An 18923-nucleotide genomic window follows, 5' to 3' on the forward strand; every position below is an offset into this window, starting at 1 on the left:
TTTAAACAAACTTTAAAAATTGAACTTTATAACCCAACGGAGTTGTTCTTAACTGTTGGATACAACCTTTTTTTGCTAGAAATTCATCATTACCACCTTACATTGCAGATCTTACTTTACGATCTGATGTATTTAGATACACTAACACATCTTATGGTAGTGAATATATATTGATAGATACTGCAGGAAAGGGTAATGGGGTTTATTTAAAATATATTAGAATGCATATTATTGGTATATCTGGAAATTGGTGGGAATCAAGAGTACGAATATACGATAGTAGCGCTCCTCCTAAACATGCTAACAATACTATAACACCTTGGACTCCATACAACTATGGTAATTATTCATTATCTAGTGGATATGTAGATGCAAATAATCAGTCTAGTAATAGTACATGTATTTTCATGTCATCTGGATAGAAGATTTTTATCTTACATTGTGGAATAGTGCTAATCTTACTTCATTTAATAATGAAGAATCTGGATTATTAGCTCAAATAAACTCTAATGGTACTACAGCATCATCAATTGATTCAGCAACTACTATCTCATTTTACAGAAATTTTAAAGATTCTATGCCTAGTGTTGGTCAAGGAAGAAGATTGGTAGTCACATTAAACTCTGGTGATGAACAAGTTGGACAATCTGGAAGTTTTCATGTCATTGGTGTAGCTTACTATTACAGTTAAAATCGATCATAAAAGTTGTAGTCAATTTTATATCTTACAATATATATAAAATTGTGGCTGGATAAATGGTCGAAAATAAAAATGGCCCAGAATCGGCCTTTTCCTACTTTCACTAGTGAAATTGTTGTAACCATAATATATTATTATACTATAGTTGATATGGATGAAATATGATATGAGAATATGGATAGGTATATAGTTGAAAAAAATGTGCCAGGACCCGCCTTTTTCTACTACTTATGATAGTACTTGGTGAAGTTGCAAGATAAGATGCCGCTTTTTATTGAGAAAAGCTCGTTTTTTAATAAAGCTCCGCGCGGAGCTTTATTATGGTATTTCAAGAGCGAAAGTTTTTTCAAAAAATAGTATCGTTAACTTTTTAAGAGATAGGAAAGAATTATTATTATTTTTTTTTTTTATGGTTGAGATAATTACTTTTCATTAAAGTATAGTCCTTGAAGATATTTTTTTATGATTACTTTTTTTTTATTTTGAGTTTTTTCGAGTTCCATTAAGAAAAGCTCATCTTAGGAATCTGATTTACTAAGATGAGATGATTGGGTGAGTTGAAAATAAAGCAATTTTTGGTAAGATTTTTTTTTTAAATGAACTGTTCATTTATATTCTTTAAGAGGAAAGATTAGATTATGATAATCCGCAAAAAAAATATAAAGGTTATAATATTTTGGCTGCAAAAAAAACAATACACTGTTAACATGCTCAACATACGCAACTTTCCCGTATGTTTTATTGTGAATTTCACTTCTGAAGTATGTACAGTATTAAATTTATGATATATTTAGTGTTATATATTTTCAGAATATATATTTATTTTATAAAGTATATATATGTTTTGAAAGTAGAAGAAAATAGAGTTTTGTCAAGTGCTTCGTGATAAGGTCATTTTGATCTTCTTAAAGTCCTGCCCGTATAATACCATAAATCTTATTGTAAATAATATCGTACGGCAAATAAAAATAATAATTAATTTGTTTCATATTTCTTTGCGCTGCTTCCACCAAGTCTAGAAAGTTCTTTTACCAGTTGGAAAAATACAAAATAGTATCTGGAACAGGCACATCTTGTCTTTAAATATGTCTGCTCTGCCTGCAGGCTAAAAAGAGTTATTAGCTTTTGTTTGTATTAAAAATAACATTGGTTAGCTTTAAAACAATTTATTAGCTTTATTAAATAAGCTAAAATTCATTTTTAGGGAAATTCAAGCAAGTTTTACAACTTTAGAAGAGCGTTTCAATATTTAGCATAGTCAGCTAAGTATTAAAATGAAAAAGATAGCAAACACAAAGAAAAAATTAACAAAAGTTCTTGACACCTTGAAAATCTGGGACCTTATGCTGAAAATATAACCCATCAAAATCCTTTTAACCAATGATTGTGTATGTTATAAGGTTCTCATAACACCATAAATTGAAATCATAGTTTGAAATCCAACAGAGATGTTTTAGTTTGGGATATTTTGTACAGAAAGTTAAATTTGACCGTTATTTAATTATAGATAACACCTCTTACAAAATACATTTTATAAGTTTTTAATTACCAAAAAAATAATAAAAATAACTGGTCACACTAAATTTTGAATAGGTACTTATAAAGAGCCTATCTGGAGTTTCAATCGGTATTTTTGAGCCTAGAGAGTTCACTCGGCATGTCCCTATCTCGTACTTATTTTTTGCGTCCATACAAAAAAATACTTCATTTCCGCGCGCCAAAAATTTGTTGCTGAAATCCAACAGAGTTATTAACACTTTTCCTTTACTGATATTTATCGCAAGTAATAATAACTTATGACTTGTTACAAAAAAAATTAATTGATTAAATAAAGTTTAAACATTAAATAGAAATACACAGTATTGATTCCTGTAATATTTTATTACTCTTTTTATTAATAAACATATTGGCCACACTTCTCAAAAATAATTTTAACAATACAATATTTGTCAGATTTTACTTATTTAAATTTTTGCATTTTGGTCCAGTTTTGAGCAGTTCAAACTTTTTTGCTGTTGTAATCAACAATACAGTTTAGGAGCTGATGAGTGTAGTTGAGGTGAGAAGCATCACTTTTATATTTTTCTCAATGACATTTGAAACAAGAATGCAAAGTTCGTTCACTATGCAGTCCCAGGCTAATTTTTTTCACCTTGATAAATTGTTGAACATAATAAAAAACAGCATGAGCCTTTGGAGTGACCGAAATCTCGAGCTTCAGAAAACTATATTTGAAATTTTCAATTTTCAAAACATAATCAGGTGAAAGGGAACAGCCAAAACAAGCTGAAACAACTCCTTTGAATTAATTCAAAGCACGGCAGAAATCCAGGGCTTCTGAATAATTTTCAGCTTCAGCAAGGAATTTCAGCTCATTTACCTTTTTGAGCGACTTCATGCAATTATTACCATAGTAGTGGCACAATGGTAAGGTTGAAGAGGGATGCGAATGGCTCAAAGCCAATCCATGACCTTCAGCCATTTTTGTACCAGGCTTTTCACAATGTGATTGACCACACCAAGAAGTAAATGAAGTTCCATGGGAGTAAGTACTTCCAAAACAACTGTTTAGTTAGGAAAGGGAATAAAAGGAGGATGAACAGCATCGAAGAAAGCTTTGGAATTTTTCAAATGATCTTTAGATTGGACAAAACTCTAGTATTTCTGTCTAATGCTTCCAAAGGTGCAAAGTTTTCCACTTGCAGTGAGTTTTGAAGACTCAATTTCATGCCATCAACATTGGTGTTTGCAACTATGAGATTGAAGTCCACAAACTATGTTTACGTCACACAAGATATCCAAAGAGCTGAGAGAGCCAGCTTTTTCCACATCAATGAGTTTAAAAACTGTCTTGACACAAAGTTTCCTCGTGTATTTTCTGCTATTGCCTCTATCTGTTGCTTCTTAACTCCTGTGCTTTTGTGGCTCTCTTGTGAACAAAGTTTGAGTGACTTTTAAAAAAAACTATGTGACTCAGACTCATTGAGCTTTGAGTCAATTAAGTTTAAACCCACCTTCAAGAAAGAGCCACCATCATCTTTTCTAAGCTTTAGAACAGCCTTGCTTTCAAGTTCTCTTGATGATACAATTTTTTCTTTGAGCTGATGAAGATCCTGGCAATAAACCACTTAGCGATCTTTTAAGCTAAAAGCACGTTTTAGCGAGCTCATGGTAAAGTAGTCTCTCAATGTCTTGCCACTGTCAGCAATTTTTTGAGTCAAAATCAATCATCACTGAAAATTCAAAGTAAATAAATTGAACTTTTTTCTGGTAAGATTCTGTCAATTGCTTGTCTGGTTTTTTCATACAGATTAAACAAATTGATTTTCTACAGTCTTCATGGGTAGGAAACGTAGGCATGATGGAAAATAAATTTTTGGCGCGCGGAAATGAAATACTTTTTTGCATGGACGAAAGCAATAAGGACGTGATAGGGATATACTGAGTAAATTCAAATAGGCTTTTTATAAGTACCTATGCAAAGTTTAGGGTGATCAATTATCCGTTTGATAATTAAAAACTTGTAAAATGTATTTTTAGGAGGTGATCTATGATTAAATAACGGTCAAATTTAACTTTTTGCACAAAATATCTAGGGTTCGGAACTTATGCGCATATCGGCGAATATATGCGCATACCACTCAAAGGTTATGCGCATAATTATGCGCATTATATGCATATGATGCGCATACAAACTTAACAGATAAATGGTATGTGAAATTAATTAATAATTGTCAAATATAGAAAATATTTTTAAATCAAACGCAGCTGACTTAAAATTAAAAGAAATAATTTTTCATTTGACTTTCTGTACATAATTTTATTAGTAAATATTTCAAATTATTTTCATAATTTTTAAACGAATTTCTATATCACAAAAGTTAACAATTTAATTTATTTTTGTATTACATTTACTCAATTATAATTTCTTCACACTCAAACTTGTTAAGAACTGCTCCTTCCTTTAAAATGTAGTCCTTTTTGTCCTTTGTATCCAACAAAACACTATTGGTATATATGAATCCGTGAATGTTAAAAAGATGAAAGGCCAACTTATAAACTTACGGGAAACTAGAATAAACTGCATTTTCCCCTGTTGTAAATTTTTTTTAATGGTTCAACAATTTTTTTTTTGAAGTCAAAAACATTATCCTCTTCAAAGAAAAAAAATCATTAAACCATTATCAAAAATTTACCACGGGGAAAATGCAGTTTTTTTAGTTTCCCAAAAGTTTACGTAGATGGACTTACGCCCTTTTAACATTGACCGACTCATATGAAAACTAATTTTTTTACGCGCTCGTTTGTCAAGCGATTTCTCAATCGTGAATGAATAAATCGAAAATTCAACCAAGTTCTTGCTGCTGTTGCTGACGAACAAATCATTTCAACAATAGATTTTGCAACTTCAAAGACTGCTGGATATTTCTGACGACCAACAATGTTCCAATAATTCTGTGCGCTTATTTTAAAAATTGTCTCTTCTTTTTCCTGTCAGTGATTTCATTTCTCCAACAAATTCAATCATTTCGATTTCAACTTTCTCAGCGATTTTCGGATTTGGTTTGGAGGCTAATTCTAAAAATGAACTGATTATATCAGTCTTATCCTCACCAAAATAAAATTCTTCTGCATACTTCGGTGTCAGCATATAGGCAATTCCTATATTTGAGGTAATAAGGAATTTAAAGGGCATCTTAACCATTTCCAGGATAATTTTCTCATTTGCGAATATCTTGTACATTTCACCAAAATAATAGAACACCAAAGCTAATGAAGCATCACCATTTTCAAGTCTTTCAATGATACTAGAAGGGTATTCGATATCTTTTACGAGTTTTACCAAACTATCCTAGAACGCCTTTGATTTAATTAGCGTTAAAACAGCGGCCGAATTTGTTTTTGGAGCAATTTCTTTCAAAGATGCATTTTCCACATGCGCAAGTTGAATCAAAACATACTTTGCCATATAAAGGTCATTTATCGAATTAAATTGGACATTGTTAGTGAGCGAGCAATCTTTGCTGCGATTCTCCTTTGATCAAACTTTGCTTTAACAATGTGATTATTTTTCACAAACTTAATGATTTTCTCAGCTTCTTTGATGTTCATTGAACTTTCAGCAGTACTCACAATGCCCTTTGAAGATTTTCATTACTGGAGCTTGTCAGTGATAATGCTTCTGTATTTTTGTGCGCCGAGAGTCTCGATTACTTCAATGATGGATACCAGCAACAGCTGCAACGTTTTGATTTATACCCAATGTGTTAATTAAAGTATAGGAAAACGGTTTTGTATTTGGTGCCTCGATACAAAAATTTACTATATGATCGCCACCAATATTTGTCCAACCATCACTGAGGAGCGTTAAATTTTTAGATGATTCGAAAATTTCTTCTAATGAAGCGGAGCGTACCTGACAGCGTTTTCGCGCACGGTATTGATGATGCATACGATGGATTTAGTGCTTTGATCAAATCCTTAAAAGCTTTAGAGTCAACGAGACAAAGGGATACTCCAGTTCGGAAAAAGAAATTTGCTAGTTTTTTCTTATTAATTCGATTTCTTTCTTATAATTATTAACTTAAATAATTTTTTTAAACGCATTTTTATAATTAATAACTTAAAGTTATTAATTGTGCGTTAATTAAAGAGATTTAATAGTGGAGTTAAAAGTTGTTAACTTTTAATTCCACTATTAAAACTGATGATTTTTTTGTTTCAAAAGTACGATAATTAAAAACTTCATGAAAACTAGAATTAAAATTCGTTTTTTTGTCTGTCTGTGTAGTCAAATCAATTTAACGGTTTTTAATAATTTAAAATTGAAAAAAATAGTTCTGTGCATAATTATGCGAATATTTGCGCACAATTTATCGTTGAATATCTACACATACAAATTTTTCCGAACTCTAAAAATATTCAAAATAAAATCTCTGTTGGATTTCAAACTACGATTTCAATTTTTGATATTATGAGAACCTTAAAACATACACAATCTTTGCTTAAAAGGATTTTGATGGGATATTTTTTCAGCATTTTCAGAATTAGGTCCTAGGTTTTCAGGGTGCGTCTTAAATACATACATATTGTTGGTGACTTGCCTCTAAAGATTGCTAAAAAAAAAAAAAAAAAAAAGAATGACATTAAAAATAAAAAAAACTTAACATATAATATATAAATGCCATTTTATTAGTAATATAAAATAATAAAACAAATATTTTTATTATAATATTATAATAAATTGCTCTTAAGTTATTAAACTTTGTTTAAGTTATGGAACTCAAAGTTATAAAAAACGATATTTAAGAAATCGTTACTATATCTCTTCCTTACTCATGAAATCACTCACTTGTTTCATAAATCTTTCTAAAATAAATACCCAAAGTATTTTCAAATTTATCTAAAAGAGAAAAAACTTTAACTATAAAAAACTCTATAAAACCAATAATGTAACATATAACATAACAGAAATGATATTATATTGTAAATTTCCTCATGTTGCAAAGTACCATATACTTAAGACTCCTCTAAATATTATCATATCAAAGTAGAATGAAAACGACATAAAATTGTAAAACACTTTCACAAATAAATAATATATTATTTGATAGCATGCTAAAAGGAAATTCCGGTTAGTTATTTTCTGCGAATAATATTGAAAGCAAAAAAGTAATGGAAATTTGTTTTTAATATACAGTATTTTAAGATATTACTCATTTTACTTATTTTTATGTATATTGTTGATTGTATGAAAATATTTTTACTTATTTTTATGTATATTGTTGATTGTATGAAAATATTTTTACTTATTTTTATTTATATTGTTGATTGTATGAAAATATTTTTACTTATTTTTATGTATATTGTTGATTGTATGAAAATATTTTTACTTATTTTTATGTATATTATTGATTGTATGAAAATATTTTTACTTATTTTTATGCATATTGTTGATTGTATGAAAATATTTTTACTTATTTTTATGTATATTGTTGATTGTATGAAAATATTTTTACTTATTTTTATGTATATTGTTGATTGTATGAAAATATTTTTACTTATTTTTATGTATATTGTTGATTGTATGAAAATATTTTTACTTATTTTTATGTATATTGTTGATTGTATGAAAATATTTTTACTTATTTTTATGTATATTGTTGATTGTATGAAAATATTTTTTTGACGGTCGTCTGTATCTAAACAATGTTAATAAAAATTTAAAAAAGGATTACTGACCCATTCTACGGTCGTCTGTATCTAAACAATGTTAATAAAAATTTAAAAAAGGATTACTGACCCATTCTACGGTCGTCTGTATCTAAACAATGTTAATAGTGATTAAATTTTTTTAAGACATGCATTTTGAATATTTTTATAGTCAATGTTTGTTTTTGAAGTCGTGTATTTTGACTGCTTATATCTTCATAAAATTTTTATAAAATCTAAAGAGTATCTAATTAATAAAGTTACTAATTATATCTAATTATTAATTATATATTATTAACTAATTACTAATTATATATTAAATATACTTTCTTTTAAAACCTTTTAAGTTGTTAAAAAAGTATAACTAGTATTGTTATTATTATCCAATATATTAATAATATAATTATTTAGAGTAATATAAAGAAATACTAATTTTAATGTATATCACTTATGAATTACAAATTATAACACATAAGTTTAACTTATTTGGGCACCCGAAAGTTTTCCTTAAAATACAGAGGTTTTAAAAAAGTAGCAAATGTTACCCAGGCCACTTGGTAATATGAGCACTTTAAATTGGTTCATAAAAATAACAATAATTTAGTAAAAAATCAACAACCTGACCATTAGAACTAATATTTGGAATATGATTCGTTATAAACAAAACTTATCATTAAAAAGAATAATATCGCAAAAAAAAAAATTCGTTATTTTATCAATTTTATTAACTCAAACCTTCAAACAATAAAAATTCAAATTTTTTGAATTTAAATTACAGAAAAATATTTAGTGTTGTTAAAATATTAAAATTGTTTATTATGTTTTGCTTTTATTCAAAAAGCAATTAAAATTATTTTAGGGCTTTAAATTAGATAATTTCAAATAAAAACACTGGGTAGTTTAAGCGCCACAGATTTATTCATGCGTGATGATATTATTTTAACAACGAAAAAACTTTAACAGCGTTTTAATTAGATGATAGCTTCTAATTACTGCATATAAATTTACGCTAATTGTACTGATTCCTGTTATCACCACATAGTTCAAAAAATATAAAGCAACTTTAACTTCACTGCTTACATCTAAGAAATCTTTAAGTATGCTCATATTATATATATGTATATATATTATATATATATATATGTATATATATATATATATATATATATATATATATATATATATATATATATATATATATATATATATATATATATATATATATATATATATATATGTATATATATATATATATATATATATATATATATATATATATATATATATATATATATATATATATATATATATATATGTATATATATATATATATATATATATATATATATATATATATATATATATATATATATTATATATATATATATATATATATATATATATATATATATATATATATATATATATAAACAGTGCTCGAAGTGAGGTAGGATGCGATGGGATGTGATATATATTATATATAAATATATATATATTATATAATATATATGTGTATATATATTATATATATACATATATATATGTATTCATATATATATATATATATATATATATATATATATATATATATATATATATATATATATATATATTTATTTATATATATATATATATTATATATATATATATATATATATATATATATATATATATATATATATATATATATATATATATATATATATATTCTAGTTTTGAAAAAGATCTAAGTTAATATAAAATTCTTAAAAAAAATTTTGTCCTCGAGTAAATGCCTTTCACCTCTCTGCGCTTCTTACGTAACCGCCATGATCAGGTATGAAAGCTTTCATATTCTCATTTTAAGTCACGTTTCATTCTACTCCATTTGCTCATCGGTTTCATTCTACTCCATTTGCTCATCGGTTTCATTTTACTCCATTTGCTCATCGGTTTCATTCTACTCCATGTTTTACACTTTACTGTGCGGCTTTTCTTCTAATTCGACTCACGAATCTAATGACCATACTCTTTCTGCTATTCCAGTTAAACAGGTTAACCGATTTTTAGATATACGCATAAATCTGGGAAAATTTTTGAGATTTTTAAATCATATTTTTCTAACTGCAGTATTAAATTATTCCTCAATGACCAAAACTTTTCTTCATTTTCAGTAACTTTTGGGTCTCAAGGTTCTATCTTTGATCCTGTATTGTTTCTTATCTACATAAATGGGCCTTATATTGTGCATATAGTTTTTCAAATTTAATTAAAAAGTTTATTGCTTTGAATAACGTTAGGGCTAGGATCTTTTTCGATCTTTTTTAAACATTTGCTAGCATTGTTACACTAAATAAAATTTTTTTTTAACAAAAGTGTGATGAAAATATATTTTATTTTTCTAGGTAATTACGTATTTTTATATCTGAAATTCTGGAAACTATTGTCAATAAATAAATAGTTGTTTTGGTGTAATGAGTAATTATGCTGGTGTAGTTTGTAGTCAAGGTTTGGGCGAAGGAGGGAGGGGGCTATGGGGTGAGACACCCAACGATTTCGAAGTTGTCGAATTTGACCCTTTTAGACAAGTCACTTGGCAAATGTAGACCTTTTAGGCCAATCAGTCGGCAAGTTTCAAAAAAAAAAGGGACCTTTTTTCTCTTTTATTTTGTCAGTAAAAGTTTGAATGGCTCCCACGTGACATTTACTTGCACTGGCTCTATAAGTAGTTGTATTGGTTATGTGAGTAATAACTTTATGAAGTCTTTTGTCACTTATTTACATTTTTTGATTGTGAACTAACTTGGTTTCGCTCAATTCATATATATTCAACATCTCTTAGTTGAGATATCTAAAAATTAGGAAGAGATATCTAAAAATTATGTTTATTGTGTATGAGTTTTTTTTATTATTTTCTTTTTTTAATTTTGATAGAATCTAACCACTAGAGATTAATTAAGACAAAAAATAATAAAACTAGAATGTCTTTTTCGACAATATTATTTACTATAAAGTTGCTCAATTTGCAAATGAATCAATTTAACACTCTTTTCTTGACAAAAAGCCTTCTTTTTTCGATCGCTTAGAACAAGCAGCACATTTTGAAGTTAGTCTCTCTTGAAGAGGTTAGAGCTTGCAGTGGCTAGTGAACTTGAACTCCAAAAAAACTTAGTTATTTACTGCTAACAGCTATGGCAATATTTTCGGCATTCCTATGCTAATTAAAAGCAATCCTCTCACTAAGTACTCTTCTTTACGTTTTTTTAGACTATCATTAACTAATGACTTCTCATGGAAACCATATATACAATCTATTGCAAATTAGAATCTGCTAAAGTTGCTTCTCGTTATCGTGCTCGCCATGATCTTATTCTTAATAACAATCTCTGCTTTTACAAATCTCTTATTTATCCCTGTATGAAATATTATGTGCATATTTGGGCTGGTTCTTCTTATGACGCTCATTTTTTTCTAGACAAGGTCCAAAAACCCTTTGTAAACGTAGTTAGACCTGTTTTATCTGCCGAGCTTCCCGGAAAAATTTTAAGATTTAGCAGGGATTGATAGCCGGGGCTAGATAAAAGTTTATAGTACTTTATATATTATAAATTAATACTTGCATTTACTATTTATTAAATACTGGCATATATTTATATATTTTTAAACTCTTATTTACTTCCAAAAAAGTTGCAAACAACCACTATTAAGTTATGAGTTACTTTATAAATATATAATAGGGTTGAAAAGCTAGGAAATGGTTAACCCTTTCGCGACGGACTTAAAAACAGCTAAATGACTGCGCATAAAGTAACGATCTAGGATCATGATCAATTAAAAGAGTATAAAATAAAAATTACTAGTCAGAATTTTACAAATAAGACCTTGTTTTTTTTGTCAAAGAATTGGCTTTCATGAAATTAAAAAACTAAAAAAAAAAAATTATTATCTTAGTAACGTGATCAAAAATATATCATGTTGAAATTAACAAAAATATATAGTTTCTATATGTAACCTTTAACAAATAAAGAAAAAATACATAAACATACCGTTTTTGAATTTAAATAAATGATACATTTAATTTGGTGATCAAACAAAAAAAATCTTCATTACTATTACTGAAAAAAATATCAAGAATCTCATTCATGACAGTATACTTTTTATCTGTTTTTGTCATTTTTTAAAATTAATTTTCGAGCGATCTTTAAATGCAGTTAACAAACGGTTTGAAGCATTAACTTAAGAAATTATTCACATTTCAAAAATAAGTTTAAAGTTTTCCCCAATTGCTATAGATGATTTGAAATATTCAAAATTGTTTATGCACCGCCATGCGGGTCACTCGTCAATTAGAAACAAATTTTATGAACCGCCATACGGGTCACTCGTCACGAAAGGGTTAACTGAAGACATAAAAATGTATACAAATGGAAAACATGAAGATGGGTAAGAGTTAGAAGTACAGATTAGAAAAAAAAGTTGTATCGAACAACGCTTGTTAGAAAAGATTAAATTGATTTAGGTATCCACATGTAGAGAGGTAGCAGTTTCAGGATTAAATGTTAAAATTAGGAGTAAGAAAACTTGAAAAGAGTACCTTACATATTGTATGAATGAGCTTTAGTTAAAGAAAAGAAATGCTCTAGATTGTTTATATTAGAGAAACAGCATAAATAAGGGAGGTTAAAGGCTGATGGTGTTAATGATGATAGACATGATGATTGTGATAATGATGATCATGATCATAATGATCATGATGATCATGATGATCATGATAGGAATATTGATAATGATGATCATGTTGATCATAATGGTGTTTATATATGCATATGTATACAAATATAATACGAGTTATATATAAAAAAAATACTTTAAGATGTATAAATGTTTATACAGCCCCGGTTGCAAACCAGGCCCTAGCTGTACTTTATCAAACCCGGCTCCGGCTCCATCAAACTTCAACCGCGTCGCTTCCAACTTCCAGAATTGAAAGATTGCATCTCTTTCTCTTTTCTACAAATACTACCACGGTTGCTGCTCAAAGTTGCTATCTTCTCTAGTTTCATCAACAAAAACTCATCATCGCTTGTCTTTCAGTAAAGTTTTTCATTTATTCATCTTTTTTTCCCCACTTCAATACTCTCAAACTCTCGCTCATCTTCATGTTTTCCTAACTCATTAAATCTTTAACTTGCTAAGTCTTTTGCTAACTTTTAATTAGCTCCTTTGTTTCTCTTCCTTCTTTGTTTTCTAGTAGCTCTTAACTAAATAGTGGTTGCTAGCAGCCTTGTTGTGAGTGAATTAAATTTAAAAAAATAATAACTTGATACAGTTGCGGACTTTGATGTTAATATTACAAGAAGGAATATTTTTGGTAGTAAATTTCGCTTAAAATAATATAGAATATTTTTTTAAAAAACTTTTTAACTTAAGATAGTTAAAAAATAAAAAATTGTAACAATCTTTTGAGTATTAATAATAACGGAAGTTATATGCGGTAACTAATACCGAGATAATATCTCAGGCAAAACAGTGTAGCGGCGCCTTTCCCCGAAGTACGTATTTTATTTTGGAAATTAACATAAATGATGAACGCGAAATTAACATAAAGGATGAACGCGATAGCGTTCATCCTACTATTACAAATTCAAAACAAAATGTTGACATGTTAAATCAAATTTGCTTAAATAAATTCCTCAAATTAATTTCTTGTTTAAAATAAGTTTAAACAAATATTTACCAGAAAAATAGAAGTTGACAATTGAACCAGCGGTGGAGTTTATTTCATTAAAAAATTTTCTTTAAAAACCGACGTATTAAAGTAGCGTTTTTTTTAATAATGCAAAATGATTGGATGTTGTTTAACTTTACAACGTCATTGGAAGGATTATTTTGTTTCAAGAGAAGAAATTCTTGTTAAATTTTTGACTAAACAGGATATGTATGTTATGATGTATCTATGATCGACTGGAAAAATGAACGACATTTTTATTTGGTTTTTTTCAATAGTTTTTTTAGTAAACGTATTTTGCGAAACCAGTAGTTTAGATGATAGAACTACTTACACACAAGCAATATTAGATTTTTATAAAAGCGAAAAAAAACTTAGTCTCTATGGAAAATATGGGAACGATAGTCCAAAGTTACCACGGAGTGGGCAATTGTTCCATTTAAAAGATCAATCATGGTGTTCTTCGTTTGGAAAAATAAATAATATTGGTAACTTAAAAGTTATTTTAATCCCCTATGGAAATTGTTCATTTCAAACAAAAATTGAAGTTGCTCTAACCTACAATGCTACAGCTGTAATCTTTATTAATAATAAAAATGATGAACCATTTTATGAAGACAATAATGGAAAAATTGTTTCAGTAATTATAAGTAAAGAAAATGGAAAAAAAATGACTGAAGTATATTATAAATACGATGAAAAGATAGATTGTAATATTAATCCTGTATATTGATATGTAGATTTTTTCTGGTAAGGTGTCTTACCTTACAGATGTCTTATGTCTTAAAAGAAAATCATAAATCATTTTTTCTGTTTCTTTCGTAATCTTAAGATAGCTATAATATTTTTGATTTTACAAATAACTTTAAACATCTCTTCAAAAAGCTAAAGAAATGTGGTGGAAAAATGTGTATGTGGGTAAAGGGGGAGGGTAAACATCCTAACCCTTAGGTACTAAGGGTTAGGATGTTTATAACTAATTAAAGTAAAAAAAAAACGTCACCAAATTTTAATTCATAAAATTTTTATAATTTACCAAAAAAATCTTCAATATTTTTCAATACAAAAACAAAACGCACGAATTTTCTATATTTATTGAAATTTTGAATGAAAAATACTTTGTAATAAGGCTTATGCAAAATATGTATTTGGCCTTCTCTCAATGTCACCGAAAACCTCAAATTTTGAAAACCTCAAACTTTCATATTTATTAAGAGAGTTTAGTTCGCCGTTTAAAAATGTTTACAATATATAACAATACAAAAAAGTATACAATTGGCTGGAACAAGAAGAAGACATAAACTAGCCAAAATAACGAGCCCCGATAGTAACGCTTCTGAATATCCGTATCAAAGGTAAACACTTTCAATGAAAGTCTGATAAAGACATTGAAATTCTTGAAATTAATTGATTTTTTTCTTTTTGATGTGGTGCCATTACAATTTTGTCGAAAAAAATAAAATAAAAGTCCTCTTTTTTAGAAATTTGCCTACTGCCTACTTTTAGGTTTTAGTTATCGAATATATTCAACAGTTTATTATGAATCTGAAAGTACTGCGAAAATATTAAAAGTGAATACTATACACGTTACATCTAGTATAGTAGAAGATTCATATGTTGATGGAAAAACACAAAAAATTATATATTCATTTTTTCCAAATGTCGGTCCTGGATATAAAATTGTTCAAGAACCGATTAGTTTAATATATCAACGTGTATTGTTAGATTCGATTTCAACATTAGTAAATACAATAGTTGATCAAGATGGAAATCTAATTAATTTAAGAGGTGAAAAAATTTCTATTAGATTTCACATAAGAGAAAAAAAATAATCTTATAATAAAATGACAAATTATACAAATGTTAAAATACATCTTTCAGAAAGACAATTGAAAAAAACTGAAAAAGCAATCAGTGAAAAGACTGGAGTTAGTATTGAATTATCACATTCAGATTTTAATGGAGAACATGCATTAGCTGTAACAAATACACAGATGAATAAAATTTCAAAAGCATATGAAAATGGTGAAGGAGTAGTGCTAAAATTAGGCAAAAAATAACTCATGTACAATGCTAAAATAAAGAAGGGAGGATTTCTAGGAGCACTTTTACCTTTCTTAGGATTAGCTGGAAGTTTTTTAGCATCAAAAGTAATACCGTCTCTAGCAACAGGACTTCTTACAGGTGTAGGAGCTGCAACTGGGAACAATCTGATTAATAAAATTGCTGGAAATGGTATTGGTAAAAAAAGATTTTATAAAGTTAGAAATGGAGAAGGAATTAAGTTCACTAAAATGGGAGGTGGATTATTTATGAGTCCATGGAAAAGTGGAGGATCATTAGGAGATGGACTATACTTAAGTGCTGGAAAAGGTTATGTGAGAACTGGAGCAGGTCTATTATTAGGGCCTAATTCACCATTTGCTAATATACCTTTTTTGAATTTGATTTTGTAAAAAAAGAATTTAAAAAATCAAAGAATTTTCATGAATCTAAAAAAAATCTTGATATACAAAAATGGTATATCATCCTCCAATACATAAATTTATAAATAAAAGACAAAGAGCTTTTTGGTATGAGAGGCCACTTCCAAGTTGTATTATTAATACTCCTAATTATGGATTAGTAGATACTAGTTTGCCTTGTACTGTTATAAAAGACCCAAAATCTTATTTTGTATTTAATGACACTTTTGATAATAAGCAGGAATTAATAGTTGATGGGTCTAAATATAAAATATTCGCACAGGAAGATATTAAATTAGCATTTAAGTCACATAAAGTTATATCTTTGCAAATAGGTGTAAAAATTGATCATCCTAGTTTTGCATTAATTTCTTTAGAAAATAGTCTAAAATTAAAAATGCTAAGTTTAGATAACAATATTGTATCAGAATCAGTTGATAATATTGCTGTGATTATTAAAAACAATAATTCAATTGAAGATATAACAATTAAAAAAAGTGATGTATTATGCTATGTTAATTTAGTAAAATAAATAATTTTATTTTGCTTTATAAAATGGAGTATTTAAATAATTCAAATATGAATAAGTTATATCCGACTTTACCAAATGAATATACTGAAATACAGCAGATAGATCCTATTGCTTACCGTCTGAATAAGACTAGTGAAATTCAAAAAGAAATAGAAATTGAGAGAGAAAAGAGATTAACATTAAGTTAAAAGTATCATAAGGCAATAAAAGTAATTTCTGCAGTTGATGTAGCATTAATTGGAAGTACAATGGCACTAGGAACTGTTGGAATCGGTTTTTTAGCCACAATAGTAGCAACTCCAATAGCTATTGCATGTGAAGGTGCAGCATTAGCGATTGGAGCTCTTCCATTGATAGGAGGTCAAGTGAATAAAAAATTAAATTTAAAAGCAGAAAAGCATGAAAGCATAAAAATACTTGCTAGTTCAAAATTGAATACGATAAGCGATCATATTTCTAAAGCTTTAGTAGATGGGAAAATAGATGATAAAAAATTTGAGCTGATACTTAGCGAATATGAAAAATTTAAAGTTATGCTTGAAGATATTAGGACAAAAATTAAAAAAGATATTGATGAACAAACTAAGATATCATTAATTAATCAAGGAAGAGAAGAAGCGAATAATTTACTTTAAATAAGATTTAGTAAATCCGAAGAATCAATGCGAAGTAAATCTGAAGGATCAAAAAAATGAAAAAACAAAATAACTATATGTATAGGTTAATATATTTATTATTTATTAATAAATATGTTTTATCCTTTATTTTTAGAATGTAGTATGCTTGAAACAGATTTGAATAAAAAAATATATTTAGAACTTTTAGGATTTGCAAAAGCAGGAGTTATTATTAAATCCGAAGGATTAATGCGAAGTAAATCATGTGTTACTGATTTACTTCGCATAGGTCCTTTGGATTTATGATATGATTCAAAATGTCAATATAATTATAATCTTATTACTGAAAAAGGTAATTTTTAAATACCAGATACTTATAGTGATGATGAGAGAAATAAACTTTATAAACTTATTTGGAATAAAGATACTGATTTTTATTTTAAAGTAGAAATTAAAATTAAAGATCATAATAAACAATGGAGTAATGTTAAAAAGAATTATAAATTGAGAATGATAGATAAATATGTACTTCAATTAGAGTGTGACTTAGAAGAAAAAAATTTAATAAAAAGTATTTTATCAATTGCAGTACAAACAGTATTATTAGAATCAGATGACGTCACTTATAAAGACTATGAAATTAAAAATATTATTAATATTGAAAAATATAAATAAAAACATAACATAAAATTCTATGTTGTGTTATGTTTTTTTATTTTTCAACATTAAAAATATAATTAATATTGAAAAATATAAATAAATACATAACATTAAATTCTATGTTGTGTTATGTTTTTTTATTTTTCAATATTAAAAATGTCGTTTTTAAAAATTACTGATCCTGAAAAGAGAAATCAAGCTATTGAAGAATACAAAGTTTTGAAAAAAATAGTACAACAAAATGCTCTTAATGAAAAGATTGGTGAATCTAATTTTAATCAATATTTGACAAAGTTGTATAGTCCACTCATTGAGAGTCAATCTGGTATAAGTAAAGGGATATCAAAGTTGAAAGATCAATTAGCACTTACTTTTCCAAATACTGAGATACTCCGTATGGACCAAAAGGATCTACTCCGTATGGATCAAAGGGATCCTTATGCATCTAAGATTGAGTTTGATAGTTCAAAGTTATTAAAGTTAGGCAAAATTGCAACGGATTATCTTAGATTATATACATCAAGCAAATAGTCTACAGATACAGTATTTGGAATACATTCTAGAGATGGAGAGTTATACATTGGTAAAAGGCCAATAACTATTGATGAAAATAATATAAATATTGATGGAAAAGAATATATTGGTACAAAAGGTCTATGGGAATTGATAACAAAATTTAATCCAAATAAAGAAGTATATAATAATGAAGATATTAAAAACTATAGAGATATATTACTACAAACAGATGCAATTACTTCTAGTAATCCAAACAAACCAAAGTCGTCAAGAAGTGAAAAATACAATGAATTAATATCTCCAATTTGGAAGGATATGAAGGGAGCAAGGAGAAAACTAGAGTATGAGAGAAAAGAAAGTAGAGTTGGAGATAGGAGAAGAATTAAAACTGTAATTCAAACTGTAATTCTTCCAAGCGATCCTAATGTATTTCTTGAAATGTTAGGATTGCGAATAGCTGCTTGGGAGGTTGGTAATAATTCATCAAGAAATGAAGCTGTAGCAATTAGCGATG

General features: G+C 27.5%; 1 long non-coding RNA gene across 1 annotated transcript; it reads right to left on the minus strand.

Moving 5' to 3' along the window:
- Window positions 1–4473: 4473 nt before the first annotated feature.
- LOC136089155 (uncharacterized) lies at window positions 4474–7188 on the minus strand. The gene is made up of 2 exons (XR_010642812.1): window positions 7053–7188; window positions 4474–6816 (listed from the first exon to the last, which is right to left on the minus strand). It is a non-coding gene; the product is annotated as an uncharacterized LOC136089155 (long non-coding RNA).
- Window positions 7189–18923: the final 11735 nt, after the last annotated feature.

The sequence above is a fragment of the Hydra vulgaris genome, chromosome 12 (assembly GCF_038396675.1).
Source record: "Hydra vulgaris chromosome 12, alternate assembly HydraT2T_AEP".
Lineage (NCBI taxonomy): Eukaryota > Metazoa > Cnidaria > Hydrozoa > Anthoathecata > Hydridae > Hydra > Hydra vulgaris.